We start from the raw sequence: 27,522 nt of genomic DNA on the forward strand, positions 1-27,522 counted from the left end.
GAAAACTGCTGTAGCAGCACTCTGAAATCGAATATTTATGATATTTTACCCAAAAAACATATTGCGATTGCGATTTTTCGATCGCGCATGCGCAATTGCGCGAACAGCACGCGACCATTTCCTGGAGCCTTGCCAGTTTCCAACTTATGATCGCAGCGCAATCACACAGCAACATGGTTGGAAGCAATTTCACTAAGTCTGAGGAAAAGTTGCTGATTTGTGTAAGTATTTTGACCACTGTTATTTCATCATCTTCAACTGCATTTTAGTCTAGTTTAAAAGTTAGTATATATGATCAGATATTAGTATTTCACAAAAAATGTGTCTCCTGCTTTTACAAAACTACAAGTCCCAGCATGCCTGGACAGCTGCAGACACCCTGGTTGGCAAATGTGTATTTAGGCACTTTTCCTTGTTATTTAGCATAATGAATTTAACATTTTTTTGGACATAGGACGTATGCGAACGTCCTGACTTCAGTGTCCTCAAGGCCCAAGGACGTTCGAATACATATTGCCCTTTAGATGTTGCAGAACTACAACTTCCAGCATGCCTGGGAATGCTGGCACTTCTAGTATTGTAAGTTCTGCAGGCCCCCATTTTTCAGGCCTTTATGCACGGGTCTCTAAACTGTGGCACCCTAGATGCAGCAAAAGTAAAATTCTTAGCATGCACTGACAGACCGTGGCTGATGGGAGTAGTAGTTTTGCAACAGCTGGAGGTGGACTGGTCTTGAAACCCAGAGTTAGGTAACAAACCCGTAGTGTTTTGCAACCATTCTGCCTCCAGCTGTTTTTTTCCTGTTGAAAAGCCTGTGGCGTGCAAAACACAACCCAAAAACTCCACCCGGTGGAACGAAAAATTTGCACACACCTAAAGAGTGACATCACAAAAAACTGCGACGGTTGCATACGTCAGTGGTCCTCCGAAAAGGTCCCGTCTCTGACCCCCCGGGGCGTTAGGCTCCTGACAGGGAAAAGAGTTACTGTGGTCCATACAGCCGAAGCCATATGGACCCATCTCGGTCCAAGCAGCGCAATCAACACGCGAACAACACGCGACCATTTCCTGGACCCTTGCCAGTTTCCAACTTTATGATCGCAACGCAATCGCAGAGCAAGATGGTTGGAAGTAATTTCACTGTATCTGAGGAAAATTTGCTGATTTGTGTAAGTATTTCGACCACTGTTATTTCATTATCTTCAACTGCATTTTAGTCTAGTTTAAAAGTTAGTATATATGATCAGATATTAGTATTTCACAAAAAATGTGTCTCCTGCTTTTACAAAACTACAAGTCCCAGCATGCCTGGACAGCTGCAGACACCCTGGTTGGCAAATGTGTATTTAGGCACTTTTCCTTGTTATTTAGCATAATGAATTTAACATTTTTTTGGACATAGGACGTATGCGAACGTCCTGACTTCAGTGTCCTCAAGGCCCAAGGACGTTCGAATACATATTGCCCTTTAGATGTTGCAGAACTACAACTTCCAGCATGCCTGGGAATGCTGGCACTTCTAGTATTGTAAGTTCTGCAGGCCCCCGTTTTTCAGGCCTTTATGCACGGGTCTCTAAACTGTGGCACCCTAGATGCAGCAAAAGTAAAATTCTTAACATGCACTGACAGACCGTGGCTGATGGGAGTAGTAGTTTTGCAACAGCTGGAGGTGGACTGGTCTTGAAACCCAGAGTTAGGTAACAAACCCGTAGTGTTTTGCAACCATTCTGCCTCCAGCTGTTTTTTGTCTGTTGAAAAGCCTGTAGCGTGCAAAACACAACCCAAAAACTCCACCCGGATGCAGTGAAAAATGTGCACACACCTAAAGAGTGACATCACAAAAAACTGCGACGGGTACATACGTCAGTGGTCCTCCGAAAAGGTCCCGTCTCTGACCCCCCGGGGCGTTAGGCTCCTGACAGGGAAAAGAGTTAGCAACGCATATCTCCCCTATACGTGTATCCTGTGTTGTTAATAATATATTCATAATTATGCAAATGATAATGGCTGCTATATTTATGCAAAAAAGGTGGCGACCGAAATGGCAGGATATAAAATCTGTCATGTTACCCCTGTCATTGATTAATAAGGCGAGAATGCTTCCAATTGTTGAATAGCATACATTTACGTCATATATCCATAAGGCTGTCAACAGAAGTATTACAATATACTTTGTTCTACATCTTGCAGAAGTTCCTGGAAACAGGATACGATAAGCTGCGGAGGCAGCCAGAGAAAAGGGCTGTGGTCAGCGCCCTAATCGCTGACTTTGGCAGCCAACACGACCACAAGGCGATTGTGAAGAAGTGGTCTGACCTGAAGAGGCGCCAAATGGATCAGGTCAGACGTCTTCGGGCTAAATATCATCCAGGTAAGTTATTGTTGACAGTTATGTTTTTTTTTTCAAAAGTGTATTTTGTGCGTGAACTCGAAAGAGAGAGGAGCCGGCCTGCAGGAGTTGGGAGGCCTCCCCCAGAGGCAATCTGCCACATTTCTCCATGCCCCGGTTGGCAATGGCGGGTGTTAGGGGGTCCTCCCAACCCAACCTCGCATAGCACACCCACCAGGGGTGGGGCTGAGACCACCAAACTCAATTCACAGGTAGCCGATAGCGGGATCCGAACCCCTAGCTGCAGAGGTGAATCACTTGTCAGTGCAGTGGCAATCGCGTGGAGCCACCGCAGCTCCTTTGGTGACAGTTATGTAAGGTCATATGTAATTCATGTAAGGTCAGATGTTGTTAACCAAGATGCCATGTTGTGCTAACATATATCACCACCAGCCAAGGTATTCATAGTACTGTTGAAAAAAGACATGGGACAGCAGACAGGAACACAGAAGTTATGTGGGAACATACTTTTCCCATTGCTTTGCATGGGACTTTAAAGAAAAACCCCGACCATGGCAAATGGGGGTGGGTAAGGTTTAAACCACCTATCCTATGTTTGTGGCTGACATATAAGTAACCTGTGTGCCAAGTTTCATATAAATATCTTTAGCCGTTTGTACGTGATGCTGGAACATACATACATACATACATACATACATTTATGCACACACACGTTGAGTTTTATATATATAGATTACCACTAAATTCCTGTGTTAGGAGTGGGGTTGTTATAGTAATCCCGTGTGCTCCATCAGGCCCTTTTTTTAACATGAGATCGTCTGAACAAAACAAAGGAGACAAAAACAGCTCATTTTAACATGGTGGCATCCCAGCTCACGCTCAGTCCCCTGTAGTGCCCACAAGACCCTTTAATATAACATTGTCCCATTGGTTAACTGTCTATATAAATCAATTTGTATTCATATACAATACAGCAGAGTACACAGAATTTGCATACGTCATTAGAAAACATTTTTATAATATATGAACATTGTGTTATTATAGGAGCTCCAATGCCAGTTGTGCGCGCCAAGCACAGAAGGCGCCAGGCCGATGAGGAGGAGGAGGAGGAGGATGCGGCAGAGGAGGATGCGGCAGAGGAGGAGATGGATGAGGAGGAGCAGCCAGGGCCCTCCCACTCCCCAACCCCAGCTCCTGTTGAGGAGCAAGCTGAGGAGCTTCCCCCCCCCACCACCCCAACTTCTCAAGCAGAAGAGCAGGAGGAAGAGAGCGGTCCTGTGAGCCTCGTTCAGGAAGGTAAATATGTGCACAATGATTAATAACATTTCAACAATAAAATGTAGATATAAAAATGGACAACATATAAAGCGCACCTGTCAGATTGTAGAACCATAATATGGTATTGATGCTAGAAGTATACAGGTAGTGCATAATTATTAGGCAAGTTGTATTTTTGAGGATTCATTTTATTATTGAACAACAACCATGTTCTCAATGAACCCCAAAAACTCATTAATATCAAAGCTGAATTTTTTTGGAAGTAGTTTTTAGTTTGTTTTTAGTGTTAGTTATTTTCGGGGGATATCTGTGTGTGCAGGTGACTACTATTACTGTGCAGAATTATTAGGCAACTTAACCAAAAAATAAATAGATACCCATTTCAATGATTTATTTTTAACAGTGAAACCAATATAACATCTCAACATTCACAAATACACATTTCTGACATTTAAAAACAAAACAAAAACAAATCAGTGACCAATATAGCCACCTTTCTTTGCAAGGACACTCAAAAGCCTGACATCCATGGATTCTGTCAGTGTTTTGATCTGTTCACCATCAACATTGCGTGCAGCAGCAACCACAGCCTCCCAGACACTGTTCAGAGAGGTGTACTGTTTTCCCTCCTTGTAAATCCCACATTTGATGATGGACCACAGGTTCTCAATGGGGTTCAGATCAGGTGAACAAGGAGGCCATGTCATTACTTTTTTTTATTTAATACCCTTTCTTGCCAGCCACGCTGTGGAGTACTTTGACACGTGTGATGGAGCATTGTCCTGCATGAAAATCATGTTTTTCTTGAAGGATGGTGACTTTTTCCTGTACCACTGCTTGAAGAAGGTCTCTTCCATAATCTGGCAGTAGGACTGGGAGTTGAGCTTGACTCCATCCTCAATCCGAAAAGGCCCCACAAGCTCATCTTTGATGATACCAGCCCAAACCAGTACTCCACCACCACCTTGCTGGCGTCTGAGTCGGACTGGAGCTCCCTGCCCTTTACCAATCCAGCCACGGGCTCTTCCATCTGGCCCATCAAGACTCACTCTCATTTCAGCAGTCCATAAAACCTTAGAAAAATCTTTCTTGAGATATTTATTGGCACAGTCTTGACGTTGCAGCTTGTGTGTCTTGTTCAGTGGTCGTCGTCTTTCAGCCTTTCTTACCTTGGCCATGTCTCTGGGTATTGCACACCTTGTGCTTTTGGGCACCCCAGTGATGTTGCAGCTCTGAAATATGGCCAATCTGGTGGCAAGTGGCATCTTGGCAGCTGCACGCTTAACTTTTCTCAGTTCATGGGCAGTTATTTTGCACCTTTGTTTTTCCACACGCTTCTTTTGTTTGATGATCACGCTTCAGAAGCTTTGCAATTTTAAGAGTGCTGCATCCCTCTGCTAGATATCTCTCTATTTTGGACTTTTCAGAGTCTGTCAAATCCTTCTTTTGGCCCATTTTGCCAAAGAAAAGGAAATTGACTAATAATTATGCACACCTGATATAGAGTGTTGATGTCATTAGACCACACACCTTCTCATTACAGAGATGTACATTACCTAATATGCCTAATCTGTAGTAGGCTTTCGAGCCTATACAGCTTGGAGTAAGACAACATGCATAAAGAGGATGATGTGGTCCAAATACTCATTTGCCTAATAATTCTGCACTCCCGGGATGTGTTAGACACATAACAAGTGTATACACATGATAATGATTGATTAATAAGCAAAAAAATTTTTTTATTTATTTGGTAACGTTATTTGAAATCCAAATGTTTTTTTATTATATCCTAAAAGCATCAAGAGATCTGAGAAGGCAGAACAGACTCATCGAAAAGACCCACCAGAGGATCCTGCAAAACCAGCGGAAGATGAGCTACCTCACCCAACAAAATGCTCTGCTAGAGCAGCAGCTATCGGGTCATATTGCGGAACTGCACCGCATTCAGAAACGCATTGATAGTTATATTTGAATTTATTTTTGTATTAAAAAATCTTATTTTTTGGAAATGTTTCATTTCTTTTTGAGATAGAGTTGTAGGTTTTTCAACACATCTAACTTCACATCAAACAAATCAACATCAACACATTTAACTTCATAATAAGCAAAAACATTTTATACTATTATTTTATTTAACAGTAACCTAGGACAAACTAAAGCACACGACACAGACACGACGAACACAAAATAAACTGTTGAAAAATGAACATAACAAAAGCAACAATATATATATATATATATACAAAGAGAGAGAGAGGGAGAGCAAGAAAGAGAGAGAATGCAGATGAGCTCTTGCAGACAGCCCAATGGTTGCAGTATAAATGCCGCAAAACAGGGTTTAACATAAGGTTCATTGTTATAGTTACACTTGCTGTTTAGATCCGGTCTGGTAGCTTGTAGCGGAGGCTGTTGGTGGATCCGCTGTGCCAGAGAGGTCATGAAGCTTTACTCAGCATGGAGGCAGCAGCAGGAGTATTAAAATATAATATAACTAGACAATGCATTTCCTGAGGAAAATGCGAGTGGGAATGCTGAATAGCTTAATTGGTGAGCCCCTTGCCAAAGACATTCACCATAACCACTACACTATCTTTAGGACACACAGCTTCTTTCTCTATCTGCAAAGTATAGAGTATGCTGACTTCCTGGTCGCCCCTCCCCCCTCAATAGGTTTCCCCTCCCCCCAGGTCAGTGAGGAAGAATATTGCACTGAGGTCAGGAAAGTTATTTATGGAAAGAAATAACATTACAAACGCTTTTAATTCACAGATCTAATACATGATTTAAGCCTCCAAACAAAGCTTAATAAATCCTCAAACGTACATGCAATTGATACAACGACTACACCGTTTGAAATACACGGCCCTTGTAAACGCATCGATATGAAATTTATGTTGATAAACTTAAAAATGTGGCCATGTCTGCGATTTAGAAAAGAGCGTCTTTGTGAGTTCTGCAGCAACATTTTTTAGATAATTTCACATGAGAGTCTATGAGACATAATTTCTGGCTGTTGCTCCAATAACTAAAACTAAAATACGTATCGCAGAATTGATCACATTGCCATAAACCAGACAAGCATAGCTACGTTTTGATATAAAAATTGTGTATGAAAAGTAGATCTTGTGGGCGTGAGACCAATTTGTTTCCCCTTTTTGTAAAGATATTTTTAATTACAAAGATCTCCAATGTTAAGGTCACATGACAGACTCTAAATCCCCTCCATAGGATTACATTATAACCTATTTCATTTTTGTGAAAAATTCGCAAAACGTAAATTGCGTTTTCACCAAAAAATTGTAAACGATAACGATCTGAAAAGTCATAGCCGGATAGCTAAATATTTTGTGACCGCTTTAAAGTTTTTTCAGTGTCTGTAAGTGAAAGTATGAAGTAGCTGAAACTTTTGGCAGGGCATGTGAATTCAAAGGGGAAAAGGATGTTCTCATTGACTTCAATGTTAAAAAAAGGGTCTAAAAGCTTAAAATTTATAAAAGTGTAAAAAGTAGAAAAAAACTTGAAGAAGTCCCATCATTAGCTGAACGAGACGAACATTTTTACAGTTGAATGGTCTCAATAGCTGAAAGTATGCCGAAGTTACGCAGAACCAAAAAACGTAAGGAATAATAAGATTACTAAATTTACGTATATCAATACTGGAAATGTTTATTAAAGCATTCACACTAATTAAGATTAATACATTTACGGGTATCCATACTGGGAATGCTTATTAAAGCATTCCCACTAAGTATCACACAGGCATGATTTACAAGCAGTAGTGGTAATAGTAATAGATAGCATAAAAACACTTGGGGAATACTTTACAGCATCAGTAGTGGTCATAGTAGTCAATAGTGTACCAAAAAATTGGGACACAGGTGTCTTGACTGAGCTGTAATAGTAGTAGTAGACATTGACAATACAGTGTCAAATCACTCGGGCAAGAGGTGCCATGATGAACAGCAGTATTAATAAGAGTATATAGGGTGTGAAATAACTGCTGACATAGGTGTCTTGACTGGGCAGCAGAAGCAGCAGTAGTAGTATTAACAGTAGTAGTTGACACAGAGTCATATCACTTGGGCAGGAGGTGCCATGATGAACAGCAGTATTAATAAGAGTATATAGGGTGTGAAATAACTGCTGACATAGGTGTCTTGACTGGGCAGCAGAAGCAGCAGTAGTAGTATTAACAGTAGTAGTTGATACAGAGTCATATCACATGGGCAGGAGGTGCCATGATGAACAGCAGTAGGAATAGGAGTATATAGAGTGTCAAATAACTGCTGACATAGGTGTATTGACTGGGCGGCAGCAGCAGCAGAAGCAGCAGTAGTAGTATTAACAGTAGTAGTTGACACAGAGTCATATCACTTGGGCAGGAGGTGCCATGATGAACAGCAGTAGGAATAGGAGTATATAGAGTGTCAAATAACTGCTGACATAGGTGTATTGACTGGGCGGCAGCAGCAGCAGCAGAAGCAGCAGTAGTAGTATTAACAGTAGTAGTTGACTCAGAGTCATATCACTTGGGCAGGAGGTGCCATGATGAACAGCAGTATTAATAAGAGTATATAGGGTGTGAAATAACTGCTGACATAGGTGTCTTGACTGGGCAGCAGAAGCAGCAGTAGTAGTATTAACAGTAGTAGTTGACACAGAGTCATATCACTTGGGCAGGAGGTGCCATGATGAACAGCAGTATTAATAAGAGTATATAGGGTGTGAAATAACTGCTGACATAGGTGTCTTGACTGGGCAGCAGAAGCAGCAGTAGTAGTATTAACAGTAGTAGTTGATACAGAGTCATATCACATGGGCAGGAGGTGCCATGATGAACAGCAGTAGGAATAGGAGTATATAGAGTGTCAAATAACTGCTGACATAGGTGTATTGACTGGGCGGCAGCAGCAGCAGCAGAAGCAGCAGTAGTAGTATTAACAGTAGTAGTTGACACAGAGTCATATCACTTGGGCAGGAGGTGCCATGATGAACAGCAGTATTAATAAGAGTATATAGGGTGTGAAATAACTGCTGACATAGGTGTCTTGACTGGGCAGCAGAAGCAGCAGTAGTAGTATTAACAGTAGTAGTTGATACAGAGTCATATCACATGGGCAGGAGGTGCCATGATGAACAGCAGTAGGAATAGGAGTATATAGAGTGTCAAATAACTGCTGACATAGGTGTATTGACTGGGCGGCAGCAGCAGCAGCAGAAGCAGCAGTAGTAGTATTAACAGTAGTAGTTGACACAGAGTCATATCACTTGGGCAGGAGGTGCCATGATGAACAGCAGTATTAATAAGAGTATATAGGGTGTGAAATAACTGCTGACATAGGTGTCTTGACTGATCCAGAGGAGTCATGGGAGAAAATCATGTGGTCAGATGAGACCATAATATAACTTTTTGATCATAATTTCACTAACCGTGTTCGGAGGAAGAATAATGATGAGTACCATGCCAAGAACGCCATCCCTAATGTGAAGCATGGGGGTGGTAGCATCATGCTTTGGTGGTGTTTTTCTGCACATGGGACAGGGTGACTGCACTGTATTAAGGAGAGGATGACCGTGGCCATGTATTGCGAGATTTTGGGCAACAACCTCCTTCCCTGAGTTAGAGCTTTGAAGATGGGTCGAGGCTGGGTCTTCCAACATGACAATGACCCAAAGCACACAGCCAGGATAACCAAGGATTGGCTCTGTAAGGAGCATATCAAGGTTCTGGCGTGGCCTAGCCAGTCTCCAGACCTAAACCCAATAGAGAATCTTTGGAGGGAGCTCAAACTCCGTGTTTCTCAGCGAGAGCCCAGAAACCTGACTGATGTAGAGAAGATCTGTGTGGAGGAGTGGGCCAAAATCCCTCCTCCAGTGTGTGCAAAGCTGGTGTAAAACTACAAGAAAGGTTTGACCGCTGTAATTGCAAAGAAAGCCTACTGTACCAAATATTAACATTGATTTTCTCTGATGTTAAAATAGTTATATTCAGCACTGTAAATACATCAGGTCCGGGGCTTCATCAGGGAATGCATGACAAGGGACCCTTCAGCGCCCTGAACCGACGACGGGTGCCAGAAAGTCACCGCCGATCCAGGACTCATTCATCTTTATGAATGTGAGTCTGTCCACGGAGTCTGTGGACAGACGGGTCCTCTTGTCCGTGACCACCCCACCTGCCGCGCTGAATGTCCGCTCAGATAGTACGCTGGAGGGGGGGCAAGACAATAACTCCAGCGCATACTGAGCGAGCTCGCGGCAGGTGTCCAATCTGGCAACCCAGTACTCCATGGGGTCGTCGGTGCTCATACTGTCAGAAGCACCGACGGACGCCATGTAGTCTGCCACCATGTGGGCCAGCCGCTGGTGGTGACTGCTGCTGCTGCTGGTGCTGGTACTGGGTCGCTCGGTTTGGAAGAACATCCTCATCTCTTCCATTAGGTCCCCTGCTCGGCTGCTGCTGGGTGCAGCCACCTGCTGGGTGAGATGAGGGGGGACAACTGGAGGCCGGGGAGTTGCCTGCTCCAACCGTCTGACAATGCCTGCCTGCAGTTCCTCCATCCGGTGCTGCCTCCGGCTGGCTGGGATGAACTGCTCCAGTTTCCCCTTGCACCTGGGATCCAAAAGGGTGGCCATCCAGAAATCATCCCTCGCCTTGATGGTCTTAACCCGGGGGTCCCTCCTGAGGCATCTCAGCATGTGGGCAGCCATGGGGAAGAGCACAGCCCGCTGTGACTCCTCAATGCTGGCCAGGTGAATGAGGTGCGACTCTTCATCCCTGAGGCGCTGCTGGTCAAACTCAGAGATGCCCAACCCCCGGACTATCGGTGCCCCCAACACTGGCTCTCCCTCCTGACCAGGCACTGACTCCGGGACGACACCAGCAACCACCTCCTCCTCATCATCATCCTCCTCCTCCTTGTCCTGGCCCTGGTCTCGGTGGAGCATTGCTGACTCCTCCTGCTCCACCAAGGCACTCTCCCCAGCTTCGAGCAGGCGATCTAGTGTCCTCTCCAGCATGAACACTATTGGCAGCACGCTATTGAGGCCGATGTGCTCACTGCTGACCATCTTGGTCGCCTGCTCGAAGGAGGACAACACTTGGCAGACCTGGTTTATCTGCCCCCACTCCGCACAGGCGATGAAAGGGAGTTGTGGTGAAGCCCTCTCAGTGCCTAGTTCCATCAGGTACTCCCTCACCGCCCTTTGCTGCTCCCACAACCTCTTCAGCATGTGGAGGGTGGAGTTCCACCGCGTCACACTGTCCACAATCAGCCTGTGAAGGGGCAGATTGTACTTCCGCTGCAACTTGGACAGGGACGCGGTAGCGGTTGGGGAGCGCCTGAAGTGGCTGGCAATCCTACGCGCCTTTGCCACAATGTCACTCAACCCTGGATAAGTGCGCAGGAACTTCTGCACCACCAGGTTGAGGACATGTGCCAGACAGGGCACGTGGGTCAGACTGCCAGCACTAAGGGCGGCGAGTAGGTTGCTGCCGTTATCGCAGACAACCATACCTGCCTGGAGCCTTCGGGGTGTCAGCCACTTCTGGACCTGAGCCTGAAGTGCTTTCAGCACTTCTTCTCCAGTGTGTCTCCGGTCCCCTAAACTAACAAGCTGGAGCACGGCCTGACAGCGCACGTGCCCCACACTTGAGTAGCTACGGGGGCGCTTGCTGGGAGGCTCAGCAGCTGCGGAGACAGTGGCTTGAGGGAGACCAGCAGTTCTCCCCTGGACACCCCGGGGCGGCACCACAAGATCGGTTGCCGCCGATCCCTCACCGACGCCTCGGAGGGAAACCCAATGGGCCGTGAAGCTGATGTAGCGCCCCTGCCCATGCCTGCTGGTCCAGCCATCCATTGTCAGATGAACCCTGTCGCTGACAGCGTGATCCAGCGACAGGGTTACATTCTGCACAATGTGCTGGTGTAGGGCAGGGACACCAGTCCTGGCAAAGAAATGGCGGCTGGGGACACGCCATTGGGGTTGGGCCTGCTCCAACATCTGCCTGAAGGGGTTGCTGTCAACTATGTTGAAGGGCAGCAGATGTTGGGCAATAACCCTTGCCAGGAGCCCATTGAGGGAACGCACACGTCGGTCTCCAGGGGGGAAGGGAGTGGTGCGGTCAAAGGCGTCTGAAATCGACGCCTGGCGCCGGACGGCAGTGCGGGACACAGACGTGGAGGGTGCTGTGGAAGTAGAGGTCTGGCTGCCGGTACCAGTACCTCTACTAGAGGGAGCGGGGGGGCATGACCTGCTGGAAAGAGATGAAGATGTGGCAGGGGCTGCTGTACCCTGCTCACTTGTGGTGGTGGCGCTGCTACCACCACCACGCTTCATCTCGTCAAACACCGCCCAGTGGTTTATCCTCAGGTGCTGGTTCAGGGCTGTGGTACCCACCCGAGCCAAACACTTCCCTCTCTTCACCCTCACTTTACAAATCCGGCAGATGGCCACGGTAGGGTTGTCTGCCACCAGGGTAAAGTAATTCCAGACAGGTGACTTCAGCACCGCCCTCCTGTCAGATGGGGTGACGCTTACTTGCACCTGCTGGGACTCGGTGCGCACAGGTGGAGCTGCCTGCTGCTGCTGCTGCTGCTGCTGCTGCTGCTCCTCCTCCTGACACCTCCTGCTGCCATCACCAGTGGAGACCCTGACGATGGTCTCCCTGGTGGTGACCTGGCGCACCGTTTCACCAGGGTGCCTACCTTCCCCGTCGTCACTGACGTAGTGAGCCGACGCGTCAGATGGCAACCATGATGGGTCACCCTCTTCGCCCCCAGAGATGTCAGACCAAGGGCTGAAATGTGTTGGTCTGAGGGAACCAACTGACATGGAGCCTCTAGCCTGGCTCCGCTGTCCCCTCACCCACGCCTGGGTCTGACTAGGTGCTGCTGTTTCCTGCACCAAAACAGCAGCACCAGTTTGAAGGGATGTCTCTGGGATACTGCCAGCAGGTATCCCATCCTCCTCATCCATCCCTTCAAAAAGGTCCTGACCATCAGGACAGAGCTGAAGGTCTGCCTGATGCATGGCCTCCCCCAAGATATCCCTCTCACTGTCGCTGTCGAACAGTAAGATGCTGGACTCTTGGGGGCTGGGGGGGGTACTACAGGCACCGGTGTAATGGTGGTACTACTGTGAGTCGGGACCGACGACTCAGTGGCACTGCTGTGCCCCATGTAGTCCACCACTACTTCAGCCTGAGATGGCAATATCGGGCGGCTGCCCGATGGGAAGAACTCCCGGATCAGGCGTACTCCCCTTGCACCCGATCCTCTAACACTAGTAGGGGCACGAGAGGTACCCCGTGCTGGCAGCGATCCAGCACTGGGAGTAACTCCCCTACCCCTGCTGCCACGGCCACGGATGCCGCTCATTATTGCTGATATGTGTGTGGGGGGGGTAAACTTTATTGGGGGGGGAAATGTGAACAAAATGTGTTTTTGTGTTTTTTTTACAAGACAGGCACGCAGACAAAGACGTACACAGACAGCTACTAAACTATAAGAAAAGTAGTACACCAAAGACAAGGACTACAAAATTAAAGAAAAAAAAAAAGCACTAAACAAACACTAACTTTTTTTTTTTTTTTAAACACAAAACACAGACACTAAACACACACTAAGCTAAGCTAGATGAAATAAATGTACACTAACAGTGTGTACACTTACTACACAAAATTTAACTAAACTGAACACAAAACTTAGCTTTTAGAAAAGCTCTTTAGGAAAAACTAAACAAAATGTGCACTGTAAAGGCCTAGCAAATATCACTGAACAGCGAACCTGCAAGATCTAACAGTAACACAAGATGAACAAAACTTAGCTTTTAGAAAAGCTCTTTTAGAAAGCTCAGCAAAATGTGCACTGAAATCTCTAGCAAATATCACTGAACAGCGAAGATGCAGGATCAAACAGTAACACAAATGAACAAAACAGCACAAAACAGCACAAAACGTAGCTTTGAAAAAAGCTCTTGGGTCTATTGCTTTGAAAAAAGCAGTTGATATACTGGAAAAGATCCACTGGAATCACTAAATAGCAATGCTGGTGATGATATAAATCAATCAGGAACAAAGACACAGGAACACAGAAACAGCCTCCACACTCTCTAGCCAGCTTCTGAATCTGCAATGAAATGGTGCTGGGAGTGAGCTTATATAATGTCCATGCAGGCAGGTTCCTATTGGTTGCTAACCTCTGACGAGTGTGGAAGGAGAACTCTGATTGGCTCTGATGCAAAAGGGTGGAGCAAATAATCGCGCAATATTCCTATTGCCGAATATTCGCATTGCGAATATTCGGCAATATAAAATGATCGCTTCAGCTACTCGGCCCAAGGTCTCTAAACATACCAGCAATGCTTTTAGACGTCTATGGAGATCACTAGGATGTGATCTGTTTTAAAAATGAAACTGTAAAAATCGCTCTGATGCGGAAGATCGGGGCGAGGAAAATAATCGCGCGATATTGCGTTTGCCGAATAATCGCATTGCGATTTTTCGGGAAAATTCAATGAACGCTTCAGCTACTCGGCCCAGGGTCTCTAATGATACCAGCAATGCTTTTAGACGTCGATGGAGATATCTAGGATGTGATCTGTTTTAAAAAAAACAATTGTAAAAAATCGAATATTCGGAATTGCGAATATTCACCGCGAAATTCGAAATATAGCGCGATTTCTCGAATATGCTATATTCGAGTCGAATATTCGCAATGCGAATATTCGTGAGCAACACTAATAATTATACAAAAAAAGAATATTAGTAAACAGCAAAGGGACAAAATAAAAAGTTGATATATATCAAATCATCTATACACATAGTATCTGCTCTGTATAAACCAACCACATATACTCACTGGTTCACCAAGAATGGAAAGCGTGACCGCAGGAGACACAAAAAAGATTGGGCTAGAAATGTAATATGAAAGAACAAAACGCAATATATAATGGACATGATATTGTGTCCAAACTATAAATTGAAATTAGTATAGTGCAGAAAAATATTGCACTTGTTTACCAAAAAATAAGCAGCGATCTAAAAGTGTTATACCACACAAATGAAAAATGGAAGAGATCGCGCTAAAATATAATACAGTGAATAATGAATATGTGAAAAGTCCAAATTCAGTTTGAAAAAAATCAGTCCCGCCACAAAGCAAATTCATATGAACAATCTCCCAAGTGTCACACCGAATCCACATAAGAAGAGTGCTTGAAAGGAAAGATCCTCCACCAAGGTTATAAGGGGCCTCTTACCGGATGGAAATGATCTCCAAATTAAAGGAGATCAAACAAAGCGTGATAAGAGACAAGCATGGATGATATCCCATAGGAAGTCACAGCGATGTAATGCTGATAGACTGTATCCTTATATTAGATAGGAACTCCCGATAAACCATCCACGAGTATGTAAAAACAGAAGGGGCTCACATAGTGTAAAACCTTCTTTAATTAAATAAAATAAGTGAAAATGCACTTACAGAGTATCAGCAAATATGGAGCATGTAAAAGCAGGCCAGCTTAACAAACGGCCCGTATTCGGGTAGAAGATGCGCGGTGACGTCAGAACACCGCCTCCCTACGTTTCATCACGACAGGACTTGGTCACGGGATACGGGCGGCGCTCAGAGTCACAGCGTATATACACAAACAAACGGAAGCAGCCTCGACGTGGTAAACGACTGATCTTAACTCGGCCATCTTGGCTGCTGGAAATTAATGCTATCTATAACTAAAAAGGCTCCGCTATGTAAGGGAAACCATAATAGACACCGAAAACACCATTCAATCGGCGAATAAAAAGGTTATTCAAACCAGCACTGTCTATGGATGTCGGTACATATTGATATATGCAATGTATGAAACTACTCATATGCCACGGACAGGTTTTTAAAAGGCCGCAAAACAGCACACACAGCGGTATGATTGTAACATCAGACCCCATGTCTTCATAGATTGTTTAGACATTCCAAAAGAGTTTGATTGATTGAAACAAAATATTGTGAAACCTTCTGGAATTAGTTTAAGAGAGGTCTACACTGTTACCTACAAAGGATAAAATAAACATTAACATATTTAATTAAAAAACATATACCCGGAAGGTACTGCACCATAATGGTTGGGCATCAAATCGAATGAACCATTATCCAAGATTGCCAAACAAATGGCACAAATTGGTAAAAGATAATTCTATAGTTTGCTTGTCAAACACCACGTCGAGCTCACAACCATCTGCATATACAAAAAATATTATTTCCAGATAATAGGAAATTATAAAAATATAAACCAACAACTTATGTATCTAAAAACAAGGAAGTGAGGAATAAACTAAAAAATGACCAATTAAGAATTGGCTATAAAAACAATTGACGTCTACTTCTATATTTAAGCCGAAGGGCGTATAACACTTTAACCTGTAGACCCAAGACATCTCCAATTGAGAAATGGTTCTCACCAAATGACTTCCTCTCCAGTGGGGACTAAATTTATCTATTCCCAGAAAGATGGTGTTCTTGGGGTTTCTTTTGTGGGCTGTTAAATAATGTTTGGACACAGAATGTTTGGTGTAACCTAATGTTACGACCCTGACTATGAGAACACTCTGTCTCAAGTTTAGACTCCAGCTGTAGAGGCCTATCAGAATTAACCACCAGCTCACTCTCACTGAACTATAAGAGTATGGGGTCTATATCATCATATCCTCTGAGTGGAGCAAAACATGTAGTAAATTAGCACTCTTGATATAACACATAGAAAGAACCCCAATATAATTAGAGCAAGTATCTTAGTAGTTAATATGCATTCTGAGAGTGAGAGAAGGTGACAGTCCTGAGTATGGATAGCAAACACTATCTATGTGACGAAAGTCTATATATACATGCAGTTTAAGGGGTGGTGTGGACCAGGTCTCTTTGCACAGGAGTAGATGGTAATTCCAATATGTAGTAATGTAGTCTATATACTCATGCAGTTTTAGAGGTAGTGTGGACCAGGTCTGTTTGCACAGGAGTAGATGGTAATTCCAATATGCAGTAATATGGTCTATATACTCATGCAATTTAAGTGGTAGTGTGGACCAGGTCTGTTTGCACAGAAGTAGATGGTAAATCCAAATATGCAGTAATATGGTCTATATATACATGCAGTTTAAGAGGTAGTGTGGACCAGGTCTGTTTGCACAGGAGTAGATGGTAAATCCAAATATGCAGTAATATGGTCTATATATACATGCAGTTTAAGAGGTAGTGTGGACCAGGTCTGTTTGCACAGGAGTAGATGGTACATCCAAATATGCAGTAATATGGTCTATATATACATGCAGTTTAAGAGGTAGTGTGGACCAGGTCTGTTTGCACAGGAGTAGATGGTAATTCCAATATGCAGTAATATGATCAGAGTATACTTGCGGTTAGGAGGTAGTCCAGACTGGGAAGTTAGCACAGGTGCTGATGGTATCTCCTTAGCAGTATGCAGCGGTGGTGGTCCTTCTATCCAGTATAGCAATGAGATTTGGGTCCAAGTGAGAGTGTCCCACAAAGGGGGAACTTCAAGGTTGCTGTGGGTTGGTGGAGGGTCTCCAGGTGGCGGCAGGGTCCAACAGGAATATTCCAACAACCTGCCGCCAGTGCTGGAGGTTTAAATAGCCCGGTCTCCCATCCACGCCGAGCGCCACACACTGGAACGCACTTCCGCGTTCCAGCGTGGAGCGCAGACGTCCGCGTACCGGAAGTGACGCGGATGTCTTCTTGAATGGAGCGCAGCTGTCATTGCAGGTAAAGCTGCGCTCCTTTTACACAAATTAACGCTAATAGCGTTACATACTCCCCTCCTCAAGGGGGCCCATCCGGGGCGCTTAATAGGAGATGGTTTATCAGGATATTTGTGATGGAACTGCTTAATGAGTCTAGGGGCATGAATATCTGATGAACGTTCCCAGGAATCATCTGTGGGAGAATAGCCTTTCCAACGAATCAAGTATTGAATGGAAGAACCTCTCCTCCTAGAATCCAAAATCTTCAGTCTCCAACTTGATATTCAGTCTCACCAAAAACTTGAACTGGTGGAGGAGGTTGTGGATCTCTGTTTGGAAAAGGGTTTGGTTTGTAAGGTTTAATTAATGAAACATGGAAGGATGGATGAATCTTCCAATCGGAGGGTAAAATTAATCTGACAGCATTATTATTGATGATGTGGGAAATTGGAAAAGGTCCCGTGTACTGACGGCCAAGTTTCTTTGAAGGAATCTTGAGTCGTAAATTCCTAGTAGATAACCATACCAAATCTCCAATCTTATATGAAGGGGGTTTTGTTCTATGAGAATCATAATACTTCTTTTGTCTAATCTGTGCATCTTCAAGATTAGAACGGAGAGTATCTAGAGTATCCTTTATGGTTGATAAAAGATTCTGAACAGCAGGGACATTAGTTGAAGGAAAAGTAGACGGTAAATTATTAGGATGAAAACCATAATTTGCGTAAAAAGGTGAAAACTGGGAGGATGAACTGGAGGCGTTGTTGTAAGCAAATTCTGCATGTGGAAGTAAATGAAACCAGTCGTCTTGAAGATGAGTGCAGTAACAGCGCAGATATTGTTCCAGTGTTTGATTTACCCGTTCTGTTTGCCCATTAGTTTGGGGGTGATAGGCGGTAGACATGCGATGATCTATTTGTAGAGTTTGACAGAGAGCTTTCCAGAATCTAGAAATAAATTGTGAGCCTCTATCTGAAATGATCTGAGATGGTAAGCCATGAAGTTTAAGAATATTGGATATGAAAGCCTTTGCAGTCTCTTGAGAGGTTGGTAACCTCTTCAAAGGTACAAAATGGGCCATCTTTGTTAGAACATCAACTGTGACCATGATGGTGTTTGTTCCATTTGACCTTGGGAGGTCAACTATGAAATCCATAGAAATAACGTCCCAAGGTCTATTTGGTATTGGGATAGAAGTTAATAGGCCATAGGGAGGTTTTCTAGAATGTTTGTTGGTGGCACAGGTCTGACAAGAATTAAAATAGTCCTGAACTGTCTTTGTGAGATTTGGCCACCAGTAATTTCTCTTGACTAAATGAAGGGTCTTAGTAATTCCAGGATGTCCTGCAAGTGGAGCATCATGAAGTTGTTTTAGTAACATAAGTTGCAATTTTGGTGGAACATATATCTTGTTGTTAAAAGTTAATAGTCCGTTAGACTCTTGTTGTAAACCCATAGGTAAATGAGATCTCTCTTTAGTAAGGGTTTGAATAAGCAACTTATTAAAGGTCATAGTAGTACCCAGAATCCTATTGGATGGAATAATTGAAAGTGGTGGAATCTCCAATGTTTGTTCTTCATGCATACGAGACAAAGAGTCTGCTTTAGTATTTTGAGTACCAGGAAGGTAGGAAATAACGAAATTGAATCTATCAAAAAATAGACTCCATCTGACTTGACGGGCAGAGAGAGTTTTGCAAGATTTTAAGTGTTGTAAATTTCGATGATCAGTGAGGATGGTGATAGTATGTGTTGAACCCTCCAGCAAATGTCTCCAGTTAGAGAGAGCATCTCTTATTGCTAGTAATTCTTTCTCACCAATAGGATAATTTTTTTCCGCTGAGGAGAGTGTCCTGGAAAAAAAAGCAACTGGATGTAGTGGTTCTGATAATGTTGGTTGTTGGGAGAGTACAGCGCCGAGAGCAAAATGCGAAGCATCTACTTCTAATGTGAAATGGTATGATGGATTTGGCAATTGAAGAATAGGAGCTGAAGTGTAACTATTCTTGAGTGTGTCAAAGGATTTCTGTGCATCCTCAGTCCAAACAAAAGGTATCTTTGAACTGGTTAAGCTGGTTAGTGGTCTCACAATAGCTGAAAAGTTTTTTATGAACTTTCTGTAGTAATTTGAAAAGCCGAGAAATCTCTGAAGAGCTTTCCTAGTTTGTGGTGAAGGCCAGGACAGAATGCAATCTACCTTAGATCGATCCATCTGAACTCCACTAGGAGTAATCTGGTATCCCAGGAAGGAAATAGTAGTTTGATTGAATACACACTTTTCAAGTTTTGCATACAAAGAGTGTGTCCTAAGCCTAGCCAGAACCCAGCGCACATGTTTGTGATGTTCATCCTGATTCTCAGAATAAATTAAGATGTCGTCCAAATAAATTACAACGCAAATATCAAGTAGATCATGAAAAATATCATTAATGAACCACTGAAAAGTTGCTGGAGCGTTACATAAACCGAAAGGCATTACACAATACTCAAAGAGTCCATATCGGGTTTTGAAGGCAGTTTTCCATTCGTCACCCGAACGGATTCTGATCAGATTATATGCACCTCTGAGGTCCAGTTTTGTATAGATCTTGGCGTTCTGTAAACGCTCAATGAGTTCTGGAATGAGTGGTAATGGGTATCTATTTTTTATAGTGATATTATTGAGAGAACGATAATCAATGATTGGTCGGAGTGAACCATCTTTATTCTTTACGAAAAAGAGAGCTGCACTTGCTGAAGAGGTGGAGTTCCTAATAAACCCCTTTTTGAGATTCTCATCGAGGTACTCCTTTAAATGTACAAGCTCTGGTTGTGAGAGGGGGTAGATTCGAGCAGTAGGGATAGGACTGTCGGGGATGAGGTCTATGGGACAGTCGTAACTTCTATGTGGAGGAAGTTTATCTGCATTAGTCTTACTGAATACATCAATGAAGTCATGTAAATATTCAGGTAGGTCATGTGGAATGGCGTCAGAGAAAGAGATGATACATGGCGAATAACAGAACTCTTTACAATAATCAGACTGCAAAGAAATTGATTTGGTGGACCATAAAAAAATAGGCTGATGGAGAAGCAACCATGGAAGGCCTAGAACAATGGGAAAGACAGGTGATGAAATAATATCAAATTTGAGGGTCTCAGAATGACCAGTGGCACATGTAACCTTTAGGGGAGATGTCTGAGATATAACAGGACCATGAGTTGAACTGGACCCATCAATAAAGGTGAGTGACACTGGATTTTGCTTAAACACACAGGGGATTTTATTTGATTCTACAATACTTGAATCTATAAAGTTGCCGCAGGCTCCGCTGTCGACCATTGCTTCAATGGAAATCTCTTCTTGATCCCACTGTAGAGTAAGAAGGATAAAGATATATCGATTAGATGTGGAAAGGGATGAGTCTAATTTATTAATGTGGGAAAATTTACCTTCAGAGTTTTTCTTAAGTAGAGGACAGGTAGAGACAATGTGGTCTGGAGCTGAACAATAAAGACATAGATTATTGGCTCTACGGCGTTGCTTTTCTGCTGGAGTCAAAGGTCCTCTTATAGTTCCAAGTTCCATTGGAGACTCTTTTGAAGGCGATCTAAATCTTCTGAAGGAAGTGACTGGGTATGTATTTGCACGTTCCGCCTTTCTCTCACGCAGGCGACGATCGATAGTCACCGATAGGTGCATGAGATCTTCTAGAGTATCAGGGAGCACAACGCGAGCAAGCTCATCCTTCATGGCCTCTGATAATCCCAAACGAAATTGATTTCTAAGAGCAATCTCTGACCATTGGGTCTCCCTGCTCCAGCATTTAAATTCTGAAATAAAGTCCTCCACAGGCCTCTTTCCCTGTTTGAGGGTTCTGATTGAATTTTCAGCTGTTAGCTGTTTGTTAGGATCTTCATATAAGAGAGACATCTCATTAATAAAAGTATCAAAAGCTCCCAAAAGATCTCCATGTTCCTCTATGTATGTGTCAGCCCACACTCTGGGTTCACCTCTGAGATAGGTAATTAAAGTGAGAATCTTTACTCTATCAGAGTAATAAGTGCGCGGACGTAATTCATACATCAAACGGCATGAACTAATGAATTGTCTATAATTCTTCCTTTCACCAGAAAAAAGTTCTGGTGGGCAGACCTTAGCTTCAGGTCTGTCTCTAGCTTGTGCATGATTCAGATTGCGTAGGGTATCATTCTGAACACGCAATTCATTCATGTTAGCAGTAAGGTTATCCACTCTTTGAGAGAGTGTAACTAAATGATTTGCAAGTTCAGCTGGATCCATCTTGAATGTTCCTTTTTTCTTTTTAAGGGTTGGAATATTATGTTACGACCCTGACTATGAGAACACTCTGTCTCAAGTTTAGACTCCAGCTGTAGAGGCCTATCAGAATTAACCACCAGCTCACTCTCACTGAACTATAAGAGTATGGGGTCTATATCATCATATCCTCTGAGTGGAGCAAAACATGTAGTAAATTAGCACTCTTGATATAACACATAGAAAGAACCCCAATATAATTAGAGCAAGTATCTTAGTAGTTAATATGCATTCTGAGAGTGAGAGAAGGTGACAGTCCTGAGTATGGATAGCAAACACTATCTATGTGACGAAAGTCTATATATACATGCAGTTTAAGAGGTAGTGTGGACCAGGTCTGTTTGCACAGGAGTAGATGGTAATTCCAATATGCAGTAATATGATCAGAGTATACTTGCGGTTAGGAGGTAGTCCAGACTGGGAAGTTAGCACAGGTGCTGATGGTATCTCCTTAGCAGTATGCAGCGGTGGTGGTCCTTCTATCCAGTATAGCAATGAGATTTGGGTCCAAGTGAGAGTGTCCCACAAAGGGGGAACTTCAAGGTTGCTGTGGGTTGGTGGAGGGTCTCCAGGTGGCGGCAGGGTCCAACAGGAATATTCCAACAACCTGCCGCCAGTGCTGGAGGTTTAAATAGCCCGGTCTCCCATCCACGCCGAGCGCCACACACTGGAACGCACTTCCGCGTTCCAGCGTGGAGCGCAGACGTCCGCGTACCGGAAGTGAAGCGGATGTCTTCTTGAATGGAGCGCAGCTGTCATTGCAGGTAAAGCTGCGCTCCTTGTACACAAATTAACGCTAATAGCGTTACACCTAATCGAATGTTGTTTATATGTTCGTTTAGGCGAACCTGTAGGGGGTGCTTGGTCCTGCCCACATATTGAAGCCCACATGGGCACTGGAGCATATAAACTACCCCTGTTGTAGAACAGGTAATGAAAGGTTTAATGGCATAACTTTTAGACAAGCAAGTAGAATTAGTATAGTCTTGTTGAACTTACATAGTGTATAGTTTGAAAATAAAAATGAGGTGTCTATACGTGCATGGCTAATGCCCAAAGAGGCACATACAATAAAACAAACAAATGATATCCTTCTTCAAATATGTGTATAGATGATTTTTTTATCTATCAGCTATGTTATTTTGTCACTTTGCTGTTTTCTAATATTCTTTTTTTTGTATAATTGTCTTTGTTATAGTTGGTTGACTGTTAGTGATCTTCTATTAATCCCCTGAGGAAGCCAATTTTGGCGAAACATGTTGGGATTAGTCACTACATCTCTACCATACGTTAAAAGTCAACACCTACCGTAAAACATACCTTTGAATAAACTTTTTTTATACCTTTTGAATAAAGTTTGAATAAAGTTTTTTTGTTTACTGGCACCACAATAATTCCACTGGTTACCTTCTGTGCTATTGTTATTCTAAGCCCACCAAGATAGAAAGCCCACAAACAGGATTTAGACTCATGGTAGCAGGCCTATTAAAGCAGTATTAAACCCAAAAGCAAAACCATTGCAGTGTACCAATTCTTAGATGTGATGGCTGTATTTGTTTCCTTTTTTAGGCTTTCTTTCCTTTATTTTCACCTGGTAATCCAGCCAATAAGTCTGTTTTTCAACAGAAAAAGTAAATTATTAACTTTGTGCTCATTCATCCAGAGAGGGAGCACTTTAATACAAGTGGCATGTTACTGGTCAGATTACCCTGGGAAAACAGAAGCAAACAAACAGAATTAAAAACGAATACAGCTACCGCATCTAATGATTGGTAAGTTGCAATAAATAAAACATTTTGTTTTGGGTTTAATGCCGCTTTAAGCTTGTAAAGAAGCTACACAAAGAAAAAAAAAGCTAATCAGACTTTATAGGTGCTGAAATTTCTGTTCTGTGGTGCCTACAAAAACAGTCAAAACAATGACAACCTTTTGTTTTGAAAGAGTATTACAGTCTCTTTGTGGAATTATTTCAAAGGTTTCTGAAGATTTTTTTTTCTGAAATGTAAAAATACACATGATGTGTTCTTTATTATATTAGTATTCGTATTGTTAAAATTGAATATGAATATACTGTATAATGTAAATATTTGTTGGTATGGTAGGCATGGTAATTAAAATCATAACACAATACAATGGGGGTTATTTACTAAAGGCAAATTCACTTTGCACTACAAGTGCAAACTACAAGTGCAAAGTGCAGTCTCTGTAGATCCGAGGGGGACATGCAAGGAAAAAACAAAACAAAAAAAACAGCATTTTAGCTTGCACGTGATTGGATAATAAAATCAGCAGAGCTTCCCCTCATTTCAGATCGACCCCTCAGATTTACAGCGACTGCACTTTCAGTGCAATTTCAAGTGCACTTTGCACTTGTAGTTTGCGCTTGTAGTGCAAAGTGGATTTGTCGTTCGTAAATAACCCCCAATGAGAACAGTTTCTATTATTATAAAGAGGCTAGTCCAGTCATAAAATAATGAGATAATTGTCATGAAATGCATTATATCAAAACGGCTACATAAAAGTAAAATGAAAATGTTATCAGTTCAATGATCTTAATTGAATGACCCTATGTGCAGTTGATGATAATAAATAAATAAATCAAAGCAACAATTTTGAGCATGACCTATCATCCTGTTAGTTAACCAGAAAAAGCCCTTTTGCACCTGGCTTGATCTTTTACCTTACCTAAAACAAAGGTTACTTACATACTGTACATTCAAAAGTTTTTATAGTACATTTTTGTTTGTTAATTTTTTGGCCAACATGTTTGAGCCCACTCCTGTGCTTCCTTATGTCTTTAAACTGGTTGTAAACCATTTACAACCAATTTAAACTACAGGCAAGCCTATACTTAGGCTTACCTGTAGCTGCACAGGATATCTCTTAAACCTGCACGGTTTAAGGCCTCGTACACACGGCCGAGGAACTCGACGTGCCAAACACATCGAGTTCCTCGGCCAGTTCAGCCCTGAAGCCGCCGAGGAGCTCGGCGGGACGAGAGCTCCCATAGAACAACAAGGAAATAGAGAACATGTTCTCTATTTCCTCGTCGAGCTCCTCGTCGGCTTCCTCGGCCGAAAGTGTACACACGACCGGGTTTCTCGGCAGAATTCAGCCAGAAACTCGGTCGGAAGCTGAATTCTGCCGAGGAAACTGGTCGTGTGTACGGGGCCTAAGAGATAGCCCTGTATTTGCATGTGCCGATGTCATGGTGTACATGCGCACTTAAGCCAACTGAAGCAATGGCACGTACGTGCCGTTGCTTCAGTTGTACTGTGCAGTTCCTGGCACTGTGACGTCATCACAGCTCTGGCCAATCACAGCGCCGGAGCCGCGATACCTGGAAGTAACCTCCGTGATAGATGTTGCCGGCCAGCGGGGGAGACAAGGACGGCTGCTGGGACTGCAGGGACTTTGGGCCAGATTCACATAGAGCGGCGCAAATTAAGTTACTCCAAACGTATATCATTTAAGTTACGGCGCCTTAATTTTGTGACGTAAGTGCCGTATCCACAGAGCATTTGCGCCCAAATTTGCGCCAGCGTGACGTAAATACCGAGGCGTAAGGCGGGGTTATTGCAAGTGGGAAGGAAGTGGGCGTGCTCCATTGAAAAGAGCCGTGACCCCATGCAAATGAAGGGCCAGCCGTACTGCGCATGCGCGCACGAATCTGCACCTCACTGGGCATGTGCAGAACTCGGCTTGGCGCAATCAGTGAGATAGGAAAAAGGCCAAATATACTTAGTTTGAGAATCGCCCTGTGCTTAAATAGTCCCAGACAAACGCACTTCCCTTGCAAAAGTACATCCCTGTGTTTCCCTTCCTAAAGCAAGTGTCTTTTGCTCTGTTGTCTGTGGCTGTTTGTTGGTGAGTGTAGTGTTATATTAAAGATTTATTGTAGTAGGAGGTTGTAGTAGGTGTGTGTATTTTCTGAGTGTTTTTTGTGTCTGTTTCTTCTGTGTTTTTTGTTTGAATTTGTATTAGCTGTCTGCTTGTGTTTTTGTTTTTTTGCTGTCTGATTTTTGTGTGTGTCTGTTCTGTGTCTTTTTGGCTGTCTGTTCTGTGTCTTTTTGTGTTTGAGAAGAAAATTAAACTTCTCGGTGCGAGAGAAGCACTTGCTGGCCAGGGCTATCACCCAATATGGGAGATTTTTGCATGGCCCTGACAGCCGGGACGTCCCCCTGGCCAGGAAGAGGGCAATAATCCAGGAGATAACGGATCAGATCAATGCGGAGGGGGGGGGAGACAAGGACCCCCAGTGGGATTAAGAAGAAGATCAATGATCTGAGGAGTTTGGTCCGTGAGAAGATGGCCAAGCAACCAGCCCATGCCAGGGGCACTGGAGGAGGCCCACCCTGCACCGTAAGGTGGACTGAGGAGGAACTTGCGGTGGCCCGGTGCTTCCATAGCCAGCAAGTGGTGGGCCTGCCTGGCTTTGAATCTGATGATCCTGTGAGGACAGGTAATTTTTTTTGATTTCCATCTGGTGAGTAGCATGTGTGGGGGGGGGGGGGGAGGGAATATGTGCCAAGTTTGTGGGTCCTCCAACCTGTGTATGTTTTGTGTCCTCCACAGATGGCCAGGAGATTGCTGGGCCATCAGGCCAGGCTGCACCACCCCCAGGACAACAGGCTGTTGAGGAGCCCCAAGAAAGTCCCGAGTCCCCAGGGCAGGGGAGTGGCCCCAACTCCCCTCATGAGGAGGTTCAGGGGGAGGAGGATGAGGGGGGGAGGATGAGGATGACCGGACAGGGATTGCCCGAGAAGTGATGTTGTGTTGGGATCAGGATTCCCTTGCGCCTGACAGCAGTCAGGCCACCATCAGGGGTAGTCCCTCCCACTCCTCCCCCAACAGGGCTGCCCCACCAGGGGAATCCCCTGCTCCCAGGCCACAAGCCTCATCTGGAGGCAGTCAGGCCACCATCAGGGATAGTCCCTCCCACTCCTCCCCCAACAGGGCTGCCCCCCCAGGGGGCTCCCCTCCTCCCAGGCCACAAGCCTCAACTGCAGGCAGGAAGGCCACCCAGAAGACCAGGGGGGTGGCCGAGTTCCTGCCTGCAAATCTGCAGAGGGACCAGGCTCGTCAGACACAACATCTGGATCAGGTCACCCGGACTTTGGCCCAGATGGAGGAGAGCCTGGCCTCCATCAAGGAGTCAGTCAGTGAGGTGGGCACTAATTCATTAGCTTTTATAAATTGCTTTTCTGAGCTGCAGGCCGCCACAACAGGCGTGGCCCTTGAGGTGACTGCCCTGACCCAGGCTGTCCAGGACAACACCCAGGCTGTCCAGGCCAATACGGCAGCCCTCACTCTGGGCCTGACCAGGATCGCCGTGGCCTTGGAGGGCAGGCCAGCAGGTGGGCAGCCACCCGGGGAGGCTCCTCCTTCCCCTGCCTCCCCCCCATGAGGCTCCTCCTTCCCCTGCCTCCCCCCATGAGTCTCCCCTGAGGGCCCGTGGCGGTGCTCGTGGCCGGCCCAGGCGTAGCTCACGCCGCCGCCATTAAGATTTTGGGTGTACTTTTCTTTATTTATTTTTTTCTGAATTTTTAGTGTGATTCTGATTTGTTTTATGTGTGTGAATGATGTATGAATGTGGGGGTGACATTCCTGGTGAAAAAGGGTGTCACCCTCAGTTTTGGTGGATTAGGGATCCCCAGGACCAGGGAGAAGTGATCCCAGGTCCGTGTGAAAGGTGTATGAATGCACAGTGACATAATTGGAGCCGTGGCATGGCGTTGCTGCTCCCTAATACCATGTGGTTTTCTAGGGTCCAATCCAATTAGATGTGCATGTGATGTGTCTGTGCTAGGGACCACAGTG

Source organism: Rana temporaria, chromosome 1 (assembly GCF_905171775.1).
Source record: "Rana temporaria chromosome 1, aRanTem1.1, whole genome shotgun sequence".
In the NCBI taxonomy this organism is placed as follows: domain Eukaryota; kingdom Metazoa; phylum Chordata; class Amphibia; order Anura; family Ranidae; genus Rana; species Rana temporaria.